General features: G+C 41.8%; 1 long non-coding RNA gene across 2 annotated transcripts in view; it reads left to right on the forward strand.

Moving 5' to 3' along the window:
- LOC108449545 overlaps window positions 1–16242 on the forward strand; it is an 18033-nt gene extending 1791 nt beyond the window's left edge. Inside the window, exons 2-6 of one of the 2 annotated variants that reach the window (XR_001865736.1) lie at window positions 233–404; window positions 483–610; window positions 3612–3697; window positions 13872–13943; window positions 14212–16242. This is a non-coding gene — a long non-coding RNA (uncharacterized LOC108449545). Of the gene's footprint in view, window positions 1–6; window positions 405–482; window positions 611–3611; window positions 3698–13871; window positions 13944–14211 lie in introns of those variants that run through there. The other variant, XR_001865735.1, reaches the window with a different exon arrangement.
- Window positions 16243–18609: the final 2367 nt, after the last annotated feature.

Genomic DNA, 18609 nt, shown 5'->3' on the forward strand with positions numbered 1-18609 from the left:
TAGTACAGAATCAGGATTTAAGAAAAATACTAGCGTAGACAAGAATTTAGATGTCTGACTGAACCAGCAGGACCAGCATATAGAGATTGTACTGTGGAAGGTAAAACATAAGCCCTGATTTCCTTGAAAAAGCTAGTGTGCAGGGAACTAAAGCATGAAATTACAGTGTACCAGCTAGTTTACAGTGGAAAATGTGTGCTGTTTCACTTGCAATCCCTATTTTTTTTCACAGGGCCATTGCAATGAGAAGTAAAAGAGCTGCTGTAAAGCCTGGAGAGTGACATGATTCCTGTGAACAGATGTAAAAAAATTTAGAGATATTTATAAATGGAAAGCATTATACACATAAAATGCATTATAAACAGGATTGTGTTTGACTATCATCAAGGCACCTTCCATTTAAGGTAATGCATAAAGTTACTTGAAACCATTAAATTAAATTTTCCTCTGTATTCTTTGTGAGATTTTTATCATTTACACAGTGAGAAGACAATCCCATTTGAGGAGTTTCCAATTCAGGCCATCATTCCTACAGGTATTCCCACTGAAGCTGGTGTCAGAGTTAGATTTAAGTCTTTAGAAGATCACATGCTTGATAAGAAATAATAGGGTAAGTGAAGCAAAAGAACGAGAAACAAAAACTGCTTTCCTTGCAAGTGATGGTAATTTTTTTTTAATTTCTTTTCTTGCTGAACAGTGTTCTTTTTAAGGTGCTAAAGATAACTAAGCTACTGTAAGCCATTATTCTGATTGTTTGTTCAGCACTCAATGTGTAATACGTATTTTACAGAACAAATAAGATAAATGCCCTTCCCTGCAGAGCTTGCAAGCTAAATTTTGTCACAGGTGAGAGCACCAACTAGAAGAGATCCATAAAGAAACATAGATACACAAGAAAGCCTTTACAAGCCTCTTCATTCCCTGGACATCAAGAAGTCACAAGTGCCCATGTGATTACCTGTCACAAGGCTCTGTCTGCTGTCTGTGCAGCTCCTCTCATTAATCACATTGGCATACATCGGTCCCTGCGGGATCTGATGGTTATGAGCAGCAGCCACGTACAGGATCCCTTTATTTCTGCTCCTTGCCTAGTGCAGTCCATGCAAACAGTTCTCTTGCATAGGGAAGGTTTGCATGAAGGTAGGGTCATGCTCTGCTGGTCTCCTGGCTGCTCGCCAGCTGCCCATATGGTTGCCAGAATGCAGCATTAATTTTCTGAGGCAGCATGCATCTGATGTATAGTGCCACGCTGTGTAAGTCAGCACACTACTGAAAGTTATAAATCCATATGTAAGACTAAAATTATTAAAGTAACCCTTCTCACGGCTTCCCAAGTGTGCACGTGTTTTGAGAGCAGAGGTACCAGAGCTGTAATTTTCCATAATGCAGTGCAAAACCTTATGCTTGAGCAACATTAACAAACCTGGGTCATCAAACTGTGGTCTCTACATAGACGACACACCCACTGAGGAAAATAAATTATTCAGAATAAGGATTGCAGCTTTGGACACTATAAGCGCATACAAATCAGGGAGAGAAAAGAAGTTTTTTAATGCACCATTATCTCACCTTCAAGAATTGCACACACTGTGTACATCGAAGTATCAATTTCAAAGCTCAGTTGGTAAATGTAGTTATATGTAGGCTACGTGAGCAAGTTCACATTACATGAAAAATCTTTACTATGTGTTTAGTTCCTGCTTTTCTTACTGTATGAAGGCAGAAGCCTATATTTAATAACCTTGACCTCTTTGAAATACAGGAGGGGAAAACAGAGGAAGTGTGGCAAGTTATGTAATTGGGTTTTGGAAATCTTCAGGTTTTTCAGTACAATTATCCTCGCTCTATTTTTAGGAGAGAGAAGCACAGAACTGTATGAAATGGCAGCTATCTTAATAAATGTATCTTACTTTTTGATTTATACATGGATGAATTACAAAAACTGTCAAGAAACTTCCCTTAAGGAAGATGCTTCATTTTTATTATGTATAGATAACATTTCAAAGTAATTTATTAGTAAACAGTTCTTGGGTTGAAACCTCTCTCAAGTTATATTTGTACTAATAAAATAGGCAATGTAAGGACCTTTCACTAGCCCTACAGCCAACTGACCTAGCCTGACCACCTCCATGGTTTAAAATTGATTTAGCTCTAAAACAGAGTGACTGCGTGTAAATTGCCTGCTGGAGTGGTCACCAGCACATGCTCTTTCCTAGTCCATGCCTGGGAGTTGTCTATGAGCTATTGATTTCACAGCCAGACTTTGCTAACCATTTCACTTACAGGTAGTTGTGCATGAAGGAGTGGATCTGGATGCTGAAATAGCCCAGGGGACCATTTAGCAGTAGAGAAAGAGCCTGGAAGCTCTTCTTGTGCATCTGGCTTCAAGGCAGGGTCCTCTGCCTGGATGGGGTGCTCCAGCATACCTGTGTTTGTAGGTTCAGAGCACAGACAGCCTTTGTCCTGTCTTTACTGAACTGTGCTGTGATCCGTGTTCAACACGGTGGATGAGAGTTAGACTGTCTTGACTGTCTTGTAGCATACGAGCATCCAGGTTGACTTCAGCAAGTTGTGTGTTTGTCCTCAGGTGAACAGCTCCTGTAAATCAAAAGCACATGGGAACAGAGTTGGGTCCCAGTAAGAGGTTAGCAGTCAGTGTTATCCTAATACTGTGATATCTGCTGGATTCATTTTCAGATAAATACTGAATATTTTTCTTGAAAACCCTTTACATCCAGGGAGTGCTTTTCTCAAAGCAGAAGCATTGAGGAGAAATCTAGTGACTGGTATACACATTAGATGATCAGATGATCTCTCCTGGCCTTATCCAATATAATCTAAAATAAAATCAGTTAAAGCGAAGTTCAGAGCTGCTGCAGGTATTAAAAAAGCTTTCTGATAGTTTTCATTTTTAATTACAGATCTCTAAAGTATTTTCTTGCCAACTGCTGTGTTGTGAAAGAAGATGAGAAATTGGCTAACCATAAGAAGGGAAAGGAAAAATAGAGTCCATGTAAAATTCTCAGGTGGACCGTGTAAATAAACTGACATCTTCTGTCGCCAGAAATTTAGCTAATCTCTCTGTGGTATACAGCATTATTTTTAAAGATGGTAAAGATTCTTAGGTAGAAGTTATGCATTTCTTTTAAGCTGAGGGTAGCCCTCCAACCAGCAGTCCAGACTAGCCTATAAGTTACAACAATGTGTAATCATTTCAGGGCTCTTTGAGCAAGATGTAGTGGGTGTTTGGTCATGTAATTAACCTCTTGCCATTGGCCACACATTCTCTCTACCCTATAATTACTTGACTGAAAAAATAACACCTTTCAAAGCGTACATTGTATAGAAAATGAAAAGAGCATTATTTTTAGTCTTCCTTCACACTGACACGATGACTATAACTCGTATGTACATTTCACTTATTAGCAGAAGTCATTTGGCCACATCTGAGCAGTTCTTGTTAGAATTGGGAGCAAACTGGGTTAGCATGCTCTTGGCTTTTTTGTTTTTATTTCACTTTTTTAGAACCAGTCCAAAAGCACCAAAAGGATTTACGTGTAGAAATATCCAGTGGGCTGAAAATGTAATGGATATTCATTTCTTTGTTCCAGCAATTGCTGTTCTTTTAACTCATATAACATGCATGAGTTCTGTATATGGAGAGCTTCAGCCTCAAAACAAATACTTCAGGAAGCATGTAAGTGAAAACATTGATGTAAATCTGTGAAATGAAAGTGCCTGCTCAGCAAAAGAAAAAAGTCAATCTTTCCCTCTACAAGTTTTCCTTAGTAATGCTTCTGCATTTTTGAGGTCTTCATCCTGAACAAGTATGGAATAGAAGTGGGGTTTGTATGTACAAAGGAAAAGTAACAGAAAGCACCAGGGAACTCCTCTGCAGGAACCTGCAGTGGGATTTACAGTAGCTAACCTAAATTGCCTAGAAGTTACAACAACAGGGTAAGTATAGACTCCTCTATAGGTAATGGAGAGAGCAATTGTCACATATCTTGTGATGGGATTAAACCATAATTTTAGAAGGCTACATAGAAGTGAGATGAATCCTCCCTTGAGGGTAATGCTGCCATCCCTCACCTTCCTCAGAGCTTTAGCCTGTTGTTTTGGCATAGGCTTCACCTCCAAGCCCTCCACTGCTTTAGCCAATTATGCCATTTTTCTATCACGTATGGTACAACTGTATTGGTCATCCCATTTACACGAAGATGAGTCTCTCCATCTGTGTTAAAGCAAGTGTCTCAAATTAAATGAAGGACCTGGGTTTCAATTTACAGATGTCACAGCTCAGCCCTGCCCAACTGGGTAAAAAAGGAAATAGCCATGGGGGGCATATTCAGCAGTAGATTTACATTGCAGAAATAGAGCTACCTGGGCTGCATTTTAAATTGTGTCCTTTTCAGGTCGCTAAACTTGTCTATGTGAAATTCTTTTCTGTATCACCTCCTTGACAGTTCTCTGTGATGTCTGTGCTCAATACAGCATCTGCCAGCACAGGAATATTCAATAATTACACTTTGAAATAATGGAGCCCTAAGTCTACTCTGAGATCGACCTTTAATACCAGGTTGTGTTTGTTTTTTTAATGCTTTTTTTTGGTCAGACAGCTTCACCTTTATGCCATGCCACTCCTTTATTGTGGGAAGACACCTAAGCAAAATCACAAAGGTGCTTCCTTCAGACCTTTCTAAATTCACTGCAGTTGTGAAGCTTGTCAAGTACTAGCATATGGATAAGGCATTTGGTGTGCTGTGACCTCTGTTTGCTATGTTAACCACAAATCTCACATTTTTACCCTGTTTTCCACATCTTTCCCCTTTCTGTTGAGTCATTATATTCCTTTACTCCTTACTGTGTTTCAGTATGTGCTGGGATTTGCATATTGGTTTGAGTGAGGCAGGGACCAATTTTTTGTGCACATGTACAGCAGTTAGCACAGCTCAAAACAGCAGGGGAAGGTTGCATCACCATGGGATAAATATTAAAGCTTGCTGGGAAGCAAGTGGGACTACCAGACCCCTGGTACAATAATCATCAGCATTTTGTATCCTTGGCTCTCTCTCCCATGAGTACAATTTTGTACAATAACAGGGAATGGAAAAAGCAGACCATCTCCTGGCCGGTACAGTCAGGCTGGCACAATAGCAGCTACACCTTGCTGTTAATGACCTTCATAGGTCAGTTAAGAAATGTGTAAGAGTGTCCTTAATGTTATCCAGCAAGGCACTGTGGAATCTATTTGCTTAAGCAAATCCTAAAGACAGCATACTCTACCTTGTAAGCACCTTCAGGGTCAACACCTCCCAGACAAACTTTCCCAAATGCAGTTTTTCTAAGTGAAAAATTTGTCCCTACATTGTTTTCACGTTGTAAAAGTGTATTTAGATGTTACAGACAAAAAAGAAAACCAAACCATAACTAGTTTGAAGTAGATATGATATGAACAAAGTACTGTTTCCACGGTATATGTCCCAAGGAAGTTTATTCAGATCCAACCCTACAGGCCAATCAAATGAGAAACCAAGAATTCAAAGGTGATTGTAGACAAAGATTATGGAGGAGTACAGCTCTGTGAGTGAAGAATCTCCTGAATTACATTACTTCTACATTTCAAGATGGGAAGATCATCACTTTCTTGCTTTCTGACTAAAGTTAGAAACACATGCACAGAAATAGGCACCTAAATTAATGACCTGTTTTTCAAAATGTCATAAATTCCCAGTCATCAAAGGCACCTTCAAGTCTTCATTTACAAATTTAGACCACAAGGCTTGAAAAGTATGTCCTTTGCCTCCCAACAGCACCTATCCGAATATGGGAATTCAACAGAAAGGTTCTGCAAAATTGCTTCACCTGACATGGTTATGGCAGATGGATGTAACTGCTTAGTGTGACAAATCACCAGTGTCTGGAGGCACTGCTCTGAAGCTGAGGCATGCTGCCAAGCTGTGGGTTTTCTCTTCCAGGGGCTCTCCCTGCTCAGCCCTGGCCCCAGAGCATAGTGACCAGCTGCTCTGGGCCCAGCGATGCTGTGCTCACTGCCATGTGTTCCCGTGGGGCTGCACTGGCCACTTTGCCTGTTGCTAGCAAGGATGCTGTGGCAGCAGGGAGCTCTGCAAACCTCACTGAGCATGATGCTGAGCCAAGGGGTCAGTCTGGTAGACCCCTCTGAGGCCAGAGTGTGCTGCATTTTACAGCTAGGGCAGTCTAGTCATCCCAAGACATGGGCAGTTCAGCATGAGTAGGGTGTTTTGAAGCCTCAAGCCTATGCTGGATTTCCATGCTGTTATTGACCTTTATCTGACACCATCTTGTGAGAAGGCAGTATGATGAGATTACAGCTCCTTCTCACTATAAATTTTGATTTACAATGGACTAAGTAAGCTTCATCTGCAAGGGAGACATAATATAAAATGCTCTGCTGCGAGCATGGACTGTGGCACAAGTGCCCCTGTGCAGAGGAAGCAATGGAAAAACTCATCTCTATGAGGGAGAATGAGCAGGAGATTTGTTCTGGCTTGTTTAATGCAAACTGTAGAATTTAATTCAGCTGGTCTTTAGAGTAATTCAGTGACTTACATTTGGTGAAGTCCCATCTTTCATAACGCCTTGAACTGAAGATGGCAAGAGACAGAGGATAAAGAACCTCATGGGGTTTGTTCCAGCCATTAATCATCCTTGCTGCTGAGAGATGTGTCGTATCCAATGTGCCCAAATCCAGCTTCCAGGCACTAGTACTTGTCACGCTTCTCTGTTTTGTTGAATAGCCCTTTGGTACATTCTATTTTCTCTATTTTAAGACACTCATATCTTACCTGCTGGTTTAAAGAGATATCAATTTATCTTCTTTTTAACGAGCTAAACAGACAACCCTCTCTCTCAGTGTAACACACTTTTTCTAGTTTGGAAGTAAGCACTAAGGCTGTTCACTGCACTTGCAAGCATATCTGAACTTTTCAGAAAGGAGATATCCAGCAGAACAACAGTTTGTATTTTTGGCTGTAGGAGTTGGAGCACAGACCGAGTTCTTGAGGGCCTCCTGGCATGAAGGTTAACTCTGCATATATCAGGCTGTACTTCTCCTATCAAGCTCTTCCTGAACTTCCAGTATTGTATTGTTTCATTTGAGAGTGCAAAGCATTACCAAATTAATTTTAAGAAGTGCATATTAAGACAACATTCCTTCATGTGCACAGTAGCATTCTTTCTAGCCATATGTCTTTTTAAAAAACATAAAATATCTTAAGGAGAAATAAATTCTGTCTGCAGTAATACAACTAATTTCATTCCTTAAAACCAGGCTTTTGATGTCTGAAAGTGCAAAGAAGCTTCTAATCACTCACAAATCTCTCTAAATGGAAATAAATATATAGAATGTTGGGGTTTTTTTCCCATGTCAAGCTTTTAAGCCAAGAAGTGATGTGTACATCAGGGATGTTCTAAAGTTCAGTCCTAATGATCTGGTGGGTAGCTTGTGGAGAAAATGCTAAAACATCCTTGAGGAAAGCAGTGGTGGTTGTTTGCAGTGAATCCTATACTGTTTGCAATGGCTCTGCAGACTGTGTGTATATATATGATAACTCTCCTATTGTTAAGGATTATAGGCTGTTCTGTTATTGTTAAACACAATAGTGCAGGTCAGAGAGGACATTGTTGAAAATTCCTGTGGTCCACAGCATTGCTCAGTGGCCACTTTGGGGGTTTCTGTCTCAGAACAAGCTACAGCACATACACTTCAAGAAGGAGAAAAATTATGTAGGGATATTAAATGTGCTTTCAGAAATATTTACAAAATGTTCTAAAGGCCTGCTTACTTGCATTTGTCCCTGGAAAGCAGATATATCAGTGTTACAGCCTTTAGCATTTCAGCAAGGGTAAGAAATTGAAACAGATTTAAAATAAAATATCCATTTTGTACTGTCATATACAAATAATGTCTTGAGCTCAAGGGGCTCCATTAGACTGAGCAGAGAAAAAAAAAAGTCTTCAGAAAGTATTATTCCTTTTAAATATAATTATTTCCCTTAAGAAACACCTTAAAGTGACTGCAACTGCCCAGCCTTGCTCTGATATCCTTACAGCAGCCTGTTGGATTAACTGTACAGGAGATTTAAAAGGGTTATTCTAGGTTCCACACCAGTGGTGGAAAAATAAAATTACACCAGACCCAAACTGAATTAAGTAGTTAAGAACCGAGCCTAACACGTTATAATCACCTTCTTGCTACTGATGTAATGTTTTTCAAGCAAAGCCACCATGATCTTTAGCCCTTGATATAAATGGATTTGCTAGTGACTGTAGCAAAATCAAAATTGAGGCTCATTTGTGGTTCAAGACTCTGCAAAGGGATTTGGCACACTTAATGCTCAGTGATAAAACAAAAGCAGCACTGGACCTGTAATAGATACACAGGGAAGGGATGAGGGTAGAGTAAAAGAAAACCTTGGCCATTTTAGAAGAAAGTTCCTCTTCCCACTACCTTTTCCACTTTTTCTGTTCTGTTTCCTTCCTTCCTTCCTTCCTTCCTTCCTTTTTCTTTTACTTGCATTTCTTTGCCTAGCCCTGCCCATTCTAGAAGACAGTTATATATTTGCTGAATTCCTCTTTATGACAAATATAACTCAGCTCATGCCCAGTTATGCCTATGCTTACATATCTTTCCTGACTACAGACATTTAGATGAAGTCAGACCTTAATTAGAATGTTCAAAGACTTATCCAGCTGATAACAAGATGCTCACAGAGGCTATCTTTACTAAGGGAAAGCCACGCTCACTTCAACCTCTCTGTTGTTAAAGAGAGGCTCTCACTCACAGAGGGCACTTCAGGACAAGATCCTCTCCTTGCTGTTCAGAATCAACCCCTGGAAATTATTCTCTTCCTTAATTTAGAAGCAGCAGTAGGAAATCCTTTCCATATCACACACCTCAAGTCTCATCCTGTGCCAGACCCCACACCGTATGTGTGGAAAGTCCCACACCCTGGAGCAAAGTGTTTCAGTCACTGTTTCTGCTGTTCATGGTGTATCTGTCTCTGGCCCCCATGGGGCTGCAGTGGGCAGAGCCTGGTGCAGGGCAGGGGGGCAGATTATGTGCTCCAAGCTCATTGTTACCACATCCCTGGGAGCTGAGAGACACCCAGTCCCTCAGAGTAATGTCAGCCACAGCAAATATCCTGTCCTTGGCCCTTCCTGGGGAGAGAATGCTTGGCCCTTCCTGGGTAAAAACTAGGGTTGATCAATCCACCACATTTATTATACTATGTTTTCTTAGAGGATGAGCATGGCACACACATATGTGAACAATGAGGAAGAAGAGAAGACACAGATGTATGTTCCAGGCTCTCATGTCATGCTGTGGTGGATCCTCCATTGCTTGACATTTTCACCGCTGTGCCCCAATCTACCTTGCTTTGGCACTCATCTTGTTCCTGCACTGAAGTACCTAATGATGTCATGTTCCTGAACAAATGCCTGTGCTACTCCTTATACAGAACAGAAGGAAATTCACCTACTGCAGAGGGAGATCCTGATCCTGTCTGATAAAATTTGAATATCTAAGTCAGGCAAACAAGTTCCCTTGTGGGAATACTACTCTTCTCTGACATGCCCAACCGGTGAGTTTGACTGCATTGTTGAAACTGACATGTGTCAGAGTGGGGTATAAACCTGGCACATGAGAAGGTTTGGTGTCCACTGACTACTGAGTCTTTACAGAGCTGGGGAAGGAGTCAGATCATGATCTCAGTCTGATTTTCTCTTTGACAGAGTTTTTCAAAACCATGAGCAAGCCTAATAGCTGCTTATGAAAATTAATCATAATGTACATCACCTCTTTCCATCCAGCTATCAAAACTGGGAGTGAACTTAGAAACTCCCACTGTAAAGTGAAGGAAGCAGATGCTGAGTGACTCAATGAAGCAGAAAGAGGAAGCAATCTCCTGACTCCTCCTATCCATTCACCCCCTACTACCTGTCTTGCTGCTCTTGGCTGTCCTTTGTGAGAGGTGTTAGTAAACACAGCTATTCTTAGCTGTCCCTGGGCAGAGCCCATGGACACCACCCTGGGCTAAATACCTGTCAAGTACCCTAGATATGTCCAGGGACCTAGGCAAGTGCTGATCCAAATAGTTTCCATGCCTGTGGAGAGGGTAGGGGGGAAGTGCAAGTGCCTTTTCCATATTCAGCAGCAGCAGCAGCCCCAGCATACTACTTGCCTTGTAAAATTCTCCCAAAAAGGACTGCTTGAGGACCTCCCCACTCACAATCTGTTCCTGGGGTGTGCTACTTGCAGGTGAAGAGTTTTGTTACAGAGGGCGGTCAGTGAAAGTGTGTTTGAATCTCAGCAGCAAAAGCTCCACATTCGAAGGCAGGACTCCCCCACACTGTTGTGACTTACACAGTAAAACTTGTGTTACGATCAAAGTAAAAAACCTCAGATTTAAGCACCAAGCAGAGATGAGATCCTAGAAGTTCAGACTATGCCTGAGAGGTCTTGCTGGAAAATGTCTGGTAGAGGAGCTAGAGCAAAGTCCACAATGCCAGTGTGGAAGCCAGAATAGATTGCAGAGAGTTTTAAGGGTTACTCAGATTATGTACTCATTTATGTCAGCAGTGTTGGCAATTTGCCTTCTACATAGTGGCAGTGAGTATCAGCTTAATTCTACTTTGTAGCTCCCTAAAAAATAAATGCATTTTCTTGCACAGCTTTAAAGAAAAAAAAAAGAAAAATAAATACAAATTGACCTGTCTTTTAGACAGAAAGAAATCAGCCAGTTATTTCATTACTAAGTTTAATATAAATAATTCCTTTACCAATACATAATAGTACTCTGACTCTAGCTATCAGATAAGCAAAACCTTAGTCATATGGATGAGAACTGGAAGAGGTAATTAGCAGCAGAGAGGCAATTTTAACAGTTTTGTGTTTTGATTCCCATGGAGAATTTCATGTCAGCCACATTTTCTAAACAAAAGATTTTTGGCAGTCCTGTGGAAAGTAGTATGTATACAGACAGACTCATTGGCTTGCTTTCACCCAAGCTTGTTTTGATGCAAAGAGATAAATGCATTAGTTGTTTTATGTGTCTTAAATTTAGACTTTTAGCTGGTACAAGTCAGTGCACTTTCAATGATTCAAGTCTGATTTAAATTCACCAAAGTCAAGGCAATGCACTGCAGTGAAGCTAAACTGATTTACGCTTGCTGAAAATCTGGTGAATTTTTAAAGCCTCTTTTGTAGTGATATAAATACAGTGCAAAGTCAGTGTGAAATCATGGATGCATGAGAATTTTAATACTTGGCTGTAACACATATGTATATGGCTATGTAACTAAAAATGTATGAATATTTGTTTTACTCCCCAGTGTTTGTCACAGGTTTAATGTAAGGGAGTACAGCTGAGTGACCCAAAGTCCGATTGTTCTTACGAGCAGCGCTTCTGGTGCCACTTTATCTGTCGATGAAGGAGAGTCCTTACACAGTACTCATGTTCCCTCTGTGTTGTTGTGGGAATTTTAGCTCAGGCAGGTGTAGAAATTCACATAGCTATGACCATCAGCTGCAGCAGCTGTCCATCAGCCTCGGCTTCCCTCTGTTCTGACTGTTGTAACAGCCCTAGTCAGGAGCTCCTGGCATATCAAATGCCCCATCCTCAAGTCTTTGGGTGGAGGAAGAAGAAACATAAAAAGTTAAGACTTAAAAATGAGGGACAGTAGGACAAGAATTAGTCCAGGCAAGAGATGCAAAGTAAAGCATGTAGACCAAGGAGGCATCGGCAGAGATAAAGATGACGAAGTGTGGCAGGGCAGAGACTAAAGAAATAAGAATAGTTTTTAAGCAGTTCTGGGGGAAGGCTTCCACCCAAATCTAAGAACCACAGCTTTGAAACTGTCTCTGAGTCATAGCTCCTGATGGTCCCTCTCTGTTAATCTACATCTGCAGCCTGCAGAGTCATCCCTTCTCAGCACTGGCAGTTTCTGAGCAGTTTTCTGTTTGTTCTTCTCTTCTTATTGTGGGTAAATGACGAAATCTGCCTTGTAGAGACTCCGTCATGGGACAGTTTCCCCGTAAGAGTACTTGTAGCACTAGTAGTTCTGCCAACAGGATGATTTAGCCCTGGTTTTCAGGACAGACAAAGAATTAGTTGGCATTTATGCTTCTGTTCCCATCTAAGAGTCACCATGGCTGTAATGTTTTATGCCTTGTTAATCACATTCACCAGCACAATGTTTATTTTCTTCTGTTTGCTCTGACTTCAGACAAAAGGTGGCTTGCTATGGGATTCAAGGAAAGAATGATGTAAATGTGTGGATTCATGTAAATAATATTTTCTACTGCTGCTGGTATTGCGAGATGGTGACATTCCGATGAATGCAGCTCCAGTGAAAATAACATAATGGAAGAAACTTCTACAGTATTTGCTATACTTTTCAGCCATTCTCTGTTCTCAACAACACAGAGCTGTGAAGTCCAGATTTCCAGAGCAGGAAGATGAGCTTAAGGAATGCAAATCTGCTATATAAAGTTTATTGCTTTATGTGAAATTCACTCCTGAGCAGCTTTAAAATACTTTTCCTTTGCAAGATGAAATTTCCAGTTGACAAACAGCTTGACTTGGAGCCCATTTGAGTGCTAGTAAAACATTGTATATCAGCTGTTTCTGGGGAAAAAAAATCACCATAGTGAAACTTACCTTTAGAATAAACATTCTAAATATCTCTGATGGGCAAATGCTTGGTGATGAATGTTTATCATAGTTCCTTTTTAAGTAATGACTTCTGTTTTTATGCTGAACTTTCTCTACACTGGTAGAGAACAGTTGAGAACACAATGTTATCTCAAGACCTTTCAGCCAGATAAGACCATGCCAGTTTCCTCAAAAATGGTCTTCTGTCTGTGAATTTTGTACATAATTGAAGTAGGGAGGCACTGTGGGAAGCAGAACAGTGACTATATTTAAATTACTTTTTTAAGCAGAATTCTTAAAAGTTGATGTTAGTTAGGGAGTTGACCTAGTTTTTGGTAACTGACATGACTTCAAAGATAGGCCTCATACCAGATGTGTCAAAATACTTTGGACAGGTACTCTGGAAAGCAAGAAGAACTGGCCCAAAAAAGAATAAGGAAAATCTAAAATCTCTATGACCATCTACCTTGGGTAGAGAAAAGTCACAGCACCAAAAAGTACTCCTACCAGCCTGTGACTAGGCATCTTGAATGGAGCTAAAGTCTGTTCAAGAGATGTGATGACCAGCAGATCACCATCTGCCTTATTGGCTGCAAACCTAGGTTTTACTTTGTACGAATCCAGAAGCCTGAAAGAGTTGATATGTTCTCAGACTTCAGCTATCTTCAGAAATTTATTATTCCTGCTCCCCCCTCTCCCCCTTCATCTATTCTTCTATGCTGTGAAATGCCATGGTCTTTTTACATTCCCTGATCTGATGCGTGAAAATAGGCCTATCAAATGCATGCATATGAGCACATGGCAGGTCAATCTACGGAAGGCTTTGCTGTTCAAAAAATATTTTATAAAGTTGGGGTTTAGAGTCTATTGTATGTTTAAAAGTCTGAAAATAATCAATTATCTACAATTCCTGGTAAATAAAATTTTCAAACTTCTTAACAATTTATAAACATCTCTGAGGGTAGAGGCAGGGAAAAGCAGCAACTAGATTTTCAAGGTTGCCAATATGATTTTCAAAAGCACAAAGAAGGCTGTCTGTTTAAGTACTCAACCATTCAGCAACGTAATTCTAAGAAGAAAGCTTTAATCATTGTCCCTGAGACAATCAAATTGTCAGATGGTAGTTTTATTTCAGCACACAGAAGGTTAACATTTTCAATCACGACTTTACAGGTTTCGGCAAAAATCTCCCACTTTCTAAACAGAGGACATCCCTCTTCTTTGATTCCTTTTCAAATACATAAGGTAAGAGCTGATTATTTTTTAATTTGACTAAATTCCTATGTAATATTGAGGCTCATCTCACTTTGTGTGGCAGTAGTAATTACTTCTAAATTAATTATATTAGAACCAAACCTGCCAGTGTTTGAAGTCAGTGTTCCTGGCTGTCCATGTGCCCACTGACATGGCAGTGAAATCACTGCGTAGATGTTTGGGGTTGGTTTAGCCATTTACCTTGGTGTGACTTAAAATTTTCGTCCTCACTGCTTCTGCTGTCCTGTTTATCATGCAGATGCTGGAACTGCTCATGCAACAGTCCCTCCGCTGCTGCCATTCACAAAGGGATGTCTTGAGCAAACCAAAATCTGCAAGGCTTTACTTTCCACTGCTTGACTGGAAATCACAGAAGCTCAGACCTGAATAATGAGCAGCACAGGGCCAGGAACAGCGGGCATGGGGAAGACATCTAGAGCATTATTGTCTCAGGCATCATTCTCCAAGACAGTCCACCCTTAAAACAGAGGCTGAGGCTGTGGTCCTGATTCTGCTCTGGGGATGGTGACAGCTGGCAGAGGGGTGGCAAGAAACAGAGGGTAAGAAAATCTTCCACTGAGTTGTAAGAAAAACATGTACCAAAAACCTCAATGCATCTGAACCTGAAGAAAGATAAATCTGGAGCTGCTGGATTTGCAGGATTAAGTGAGAAAGACCCGTAAGGAGGGAGAGCCTTGCAGTGGCCTGCTTGTCTCTAAAGCAAATGATCTTGGACAGCTGCCTCTTGCTTGCTCAGGCACAGCCGTGTGTGGGCACAAGCACAGGTGTGTTTGGTGGCTCCCACAGTGTGATGTAGTTCAGAAGTAGACATGAGGAGCTAGATCCAAGAGAGTTCAGGTGGCTAGAACTAGGGCATAAAAAATCTTGCATCTAAACCAATGTTTAGAGACTTGGTTGCCTAGAGGGAGCACAGGAAAGGGTCAGTGGCTCAGAACAGGACACAGATCAGCCAGTGTAAGTGTGCTGCTGCCAAGTGTCCCTGTGTAGAAACACTGGATGCAGCTGCCTTTGCATATTCTTTCAAAAACATCACCATGCTTGCTGCTTGTAGCTAAATGTTGATGAAGAGTGTACATCTCCTATGTGTAAAATAAATTGGTGGCTAAGGAAACTATGAAAATACAGGTGGCTTCACACACCCAGGGGCTTGTAAGCACAAAAGCAATGCTCTGCATTCTGCTTAAAGGAAAGTTGCTCGGTATTTTTTCATTGGTGTGCTGTTATGTCAAAAAACTTCTAATTTGGGGCACGAGTATACAAGTATTCATTTGATTTTATATCTTTGTTGCTAATTTCTGGGATGAAGATTAGTGCTTCTGGCCCACTTTATGAATTCTGGATGACACCTGTATTCCAAAATATCTAAACAATGACTGTTCATTAGATGCACTAAGAAAGTGCTAGTATTTTACAGAAATTTTTGCATTCATTTCACTGAAGTGCCAGGCACAGCACACTCCTATTTTTTTGGTCTCCATATGTCATCTACTTTGAGCAGCAGAGGGGGGAACTAGGAGGTTCACAGAGGTTCCTTGCAACCTCAGCTGTTCTGTGATTCTGTGACTTGGTGATTTTATGCATAAACTACTGGTTTGAGAAAAATGCTGTTTTCTAGCTGTGTTTCATTTTAGCCTTAATCTGTTTGTACAACTGGATTTGCTTCTGAATCAACAGCAAAGTGAAGATGCTGATATAACAAGAAAGACAGATACTTTCACAATTTCTGAAGAGAGTGGAAATGAGAAAAATCACAGTTGTTTCACTTTCGCCAAAAGGAGAAGTAAAAACCACAGGGGAAACCATCAAAAGCGACTGTGTCACATCTTCCTGTATGTAATTGTTGGCTCTCTTACTGTTAACTCTCAATGAGTATCTGGTGCATTTATTTAATCTAATTACCTGTTGGAAGACAGCTATCAAATACAAACTTAGACACACAATCTTTTGTTTATGGTGAAGATGTCTTCTTCCTACTCAAAGCCTAAATTCTACCAAATTGATTTTAAAAAATAAAAAGAAAAAGTAATGCTCTTTTTCATTTAAAAGAAGATAAAAATGAAGATAAAGGAGGGGTACTTTAAACTGCCTTTGTATCACACCTGAACCCAACCATATAGCTTTCCTCTCTGGAAAATTTTGCTTCTCCCACCTAAAGTTAGATAATAAGAATGATGAATCAAATTTCAATAATTTTTAATTTGTCAGAACTATGATTTTGCTTTCAAAATCTGTGTTGCTGTATCTTCTGAGATCAATTTAAAAGATAAGTTTTTGGTCTCTTTTTGACGCTTTGCTGGTTGCTTGCAGTGGGGTGACTGCCAAATTCCTCAGAGGAGCACTGGTGCCTGCTGGGTCCACTGTGCCCACCAGCTGCAGTGGTCCCCAGCCAGCAGCCACTCGCTGTGGCCCCTCCACTGAAACCAGGGTGACCTGCCTGGCCTGAGCAGCCCATCAGCCACCATGCCATCCTTTCCTCTGCTGGGAGTCCCCAGCACTGGGCACATGTGGGGATTGGTGTGGGGAGGCTTTGCTCTTCCCCTGCCGCTCACAGGTGTGAGGAGACCTGCCTGGGGGTCTCTCACAGTTTTCCCTTCTGCACACCCTTCATTTCAACAGCCCCACCTGTGCCATTTCTTCATCAGATGTAATTTGTCCAGCAAATGAGCTGAAAGTAGCGCTGATCATTTGTGCTTTTTCTGGTGTGTGCTCGGCAGGAGGAACAGCTTCAATTTTTTCACGGCTGAAGCACTGCCTTGCTTGTGCAGCTCCCACCACAAGAGGAAAACTCTCAGCTGTCTTGTTGGTCACCCACAGGTATTTGCTTGAGGCCTATGAACTGATATCTTTAAGCTTCTGCATGAGAAGTGAAGCTTGACCTGGTCTATTTTTATCATGGGTCAAAAGGAGGAGTAAAACATGCGTGGACTTGAGCTAGGGGCACCCCACCTGCCATCTGCCCCTTTGCTGCACTGCACAGGTTGGGCACCAAAGACTTGGCCTTGCTGCTTTGGATAGGGCCCTATGAATATGGAAGGTGGATAGGACTGTGCACTTCTGCTCAAAACACAGTCTTCCCTGAAAGTGCCATCACAGTCACAGGGGTGGTATGGATGAAGAAGCACTGTGCTGGGAGATGAATGCAACCAGGAGGAGGAACAGCTTAGATAGAAATCTGTCAGTCCGTTCAATGTGGCATCTGTATAGCACTTCTTGTCATCGTGTCTCTAAGTGCTTCCCTGCCTTTGATTCCAGATCCTTGTCAGCTCTTTTTTCTTTTTTTCACGCCTTGCTATCAACCTTCCTGTAAAGGAAGATCTGCACTATGATGGTTTCCAAATCCAAGACTATTTTTAAGGCTGGAGAGTAATATAATTCCTTCTAAGACATACAGGAGTGCAAGGCTTGGAGTTACGAAAATGAGCCCCTTTTTTCTGTCTTGGTTTGGTTTTTTTTCAGAGTATTCTGAGTGTCCCTGGTAGCCTTCCTTTTATTTCTGTAGTGTCACTGGGACTGGGCACGAGCCAAAGGGGAGCACTGGGGGCCAGTTTTGCCTGCGCCCTTTCCTCCTGACTGTGAACAAATATCCATGCAATGCATTGCTGCAGTGACAGCCACCGCCTGGGAAGGGGACACAGTGGCTACCAAGCACATATGGGAGTGGGAAGGCAGGTGAGGAGATGCGCAAACCTCCCTGCTGCTGATCCATGAAATGCATAAGGCTGTGGGTCATGTCTGAACATGCTGTCCCCAGCATCCCTCTCTTGGGCTTCAGCTCTTGGTAGCTGTACCCTGCTGTGCAGATGTAGCTCTTTCTGCATGCTGATGAGCAGTGCTGAAGACAGGTGTGCTTGTTTCTGGGCTGCATTCTGTTTGGGCTCGTGTCAAATGCAGCAGGGCATACTGGAGGCTTACAGCTCCCTCAGTGTGCATCTCCCAGCATGCTGCTGCCCACAGTCCCACTGGCTGTCACCTCCTGAGGTCACACACATGCACCATTGCCATGTAGAAGACTGTTCACACACACCAGCAAGAGGCTCACTACCCAACAGATGATGTCTGCTCATTTTTAGGTTTTTTTTCCACCAGGACTTTTGTCCCTATGCTAGCAGCCACAGTGTAGGTGAGCAAAGGGGTTATCGAAAATATTCCCACTCCAAAGCACAGACACTGGCTATCTTATTCCTTACACTGTAGGAAAGCCTGCTTTTAACTCTTGCCTGTTCTCTCATCTGGTTCATCTGGTGCACCATGGCTTGCACATCTGAGCAGCCCCTGAAGAAGGGCTCAGGACTGCATATTGCTCAGGTGTGGGCTCAGGTCCCTACATTCCCATGGGCTGTGCTCAGTGCCAGCCCATCTGTGTCTCCTCCTGGGAGCTGCTGAGGGCATGAGCAGCAGGGGATGAGGAGAGGCCCAGAACAGAGGACAGAGAGTCTGTGGTACAGAGAGGTGTCAGTGAGAAAGGAGATTGTGGCAAGCACAAGTTCCACCAAGACCACGGCAAAAAAACAGGTTCATGATGTAGTAGAGCAGGGAAGTAACGGGAGGAAAAGGAGAGACATGGGCAAACAGAAAGATTTGGAAGCAGGGGTAAAGGGGAAGAAAAAGGGACAGAAGAGGGAAAGAGAAAAGCTGA

The sequence above is a fragment of the Corvus brachyrhynchos genome, unplaced genomic scaffold, assembly GCF_000691975.1.
Source record: "Corvus brachyrhynchos isolate BGI_N302 unplaced genomic scaffold, ASM69197v1 scaffold70, whole genome shotgun sequence".
Classification (NCBI taxonomy): Eukaryota; Metazoa; Chordata; class Aves; order Passeriformes; family Corvidae; genus Corvus; species Corvus brachyrhynchos.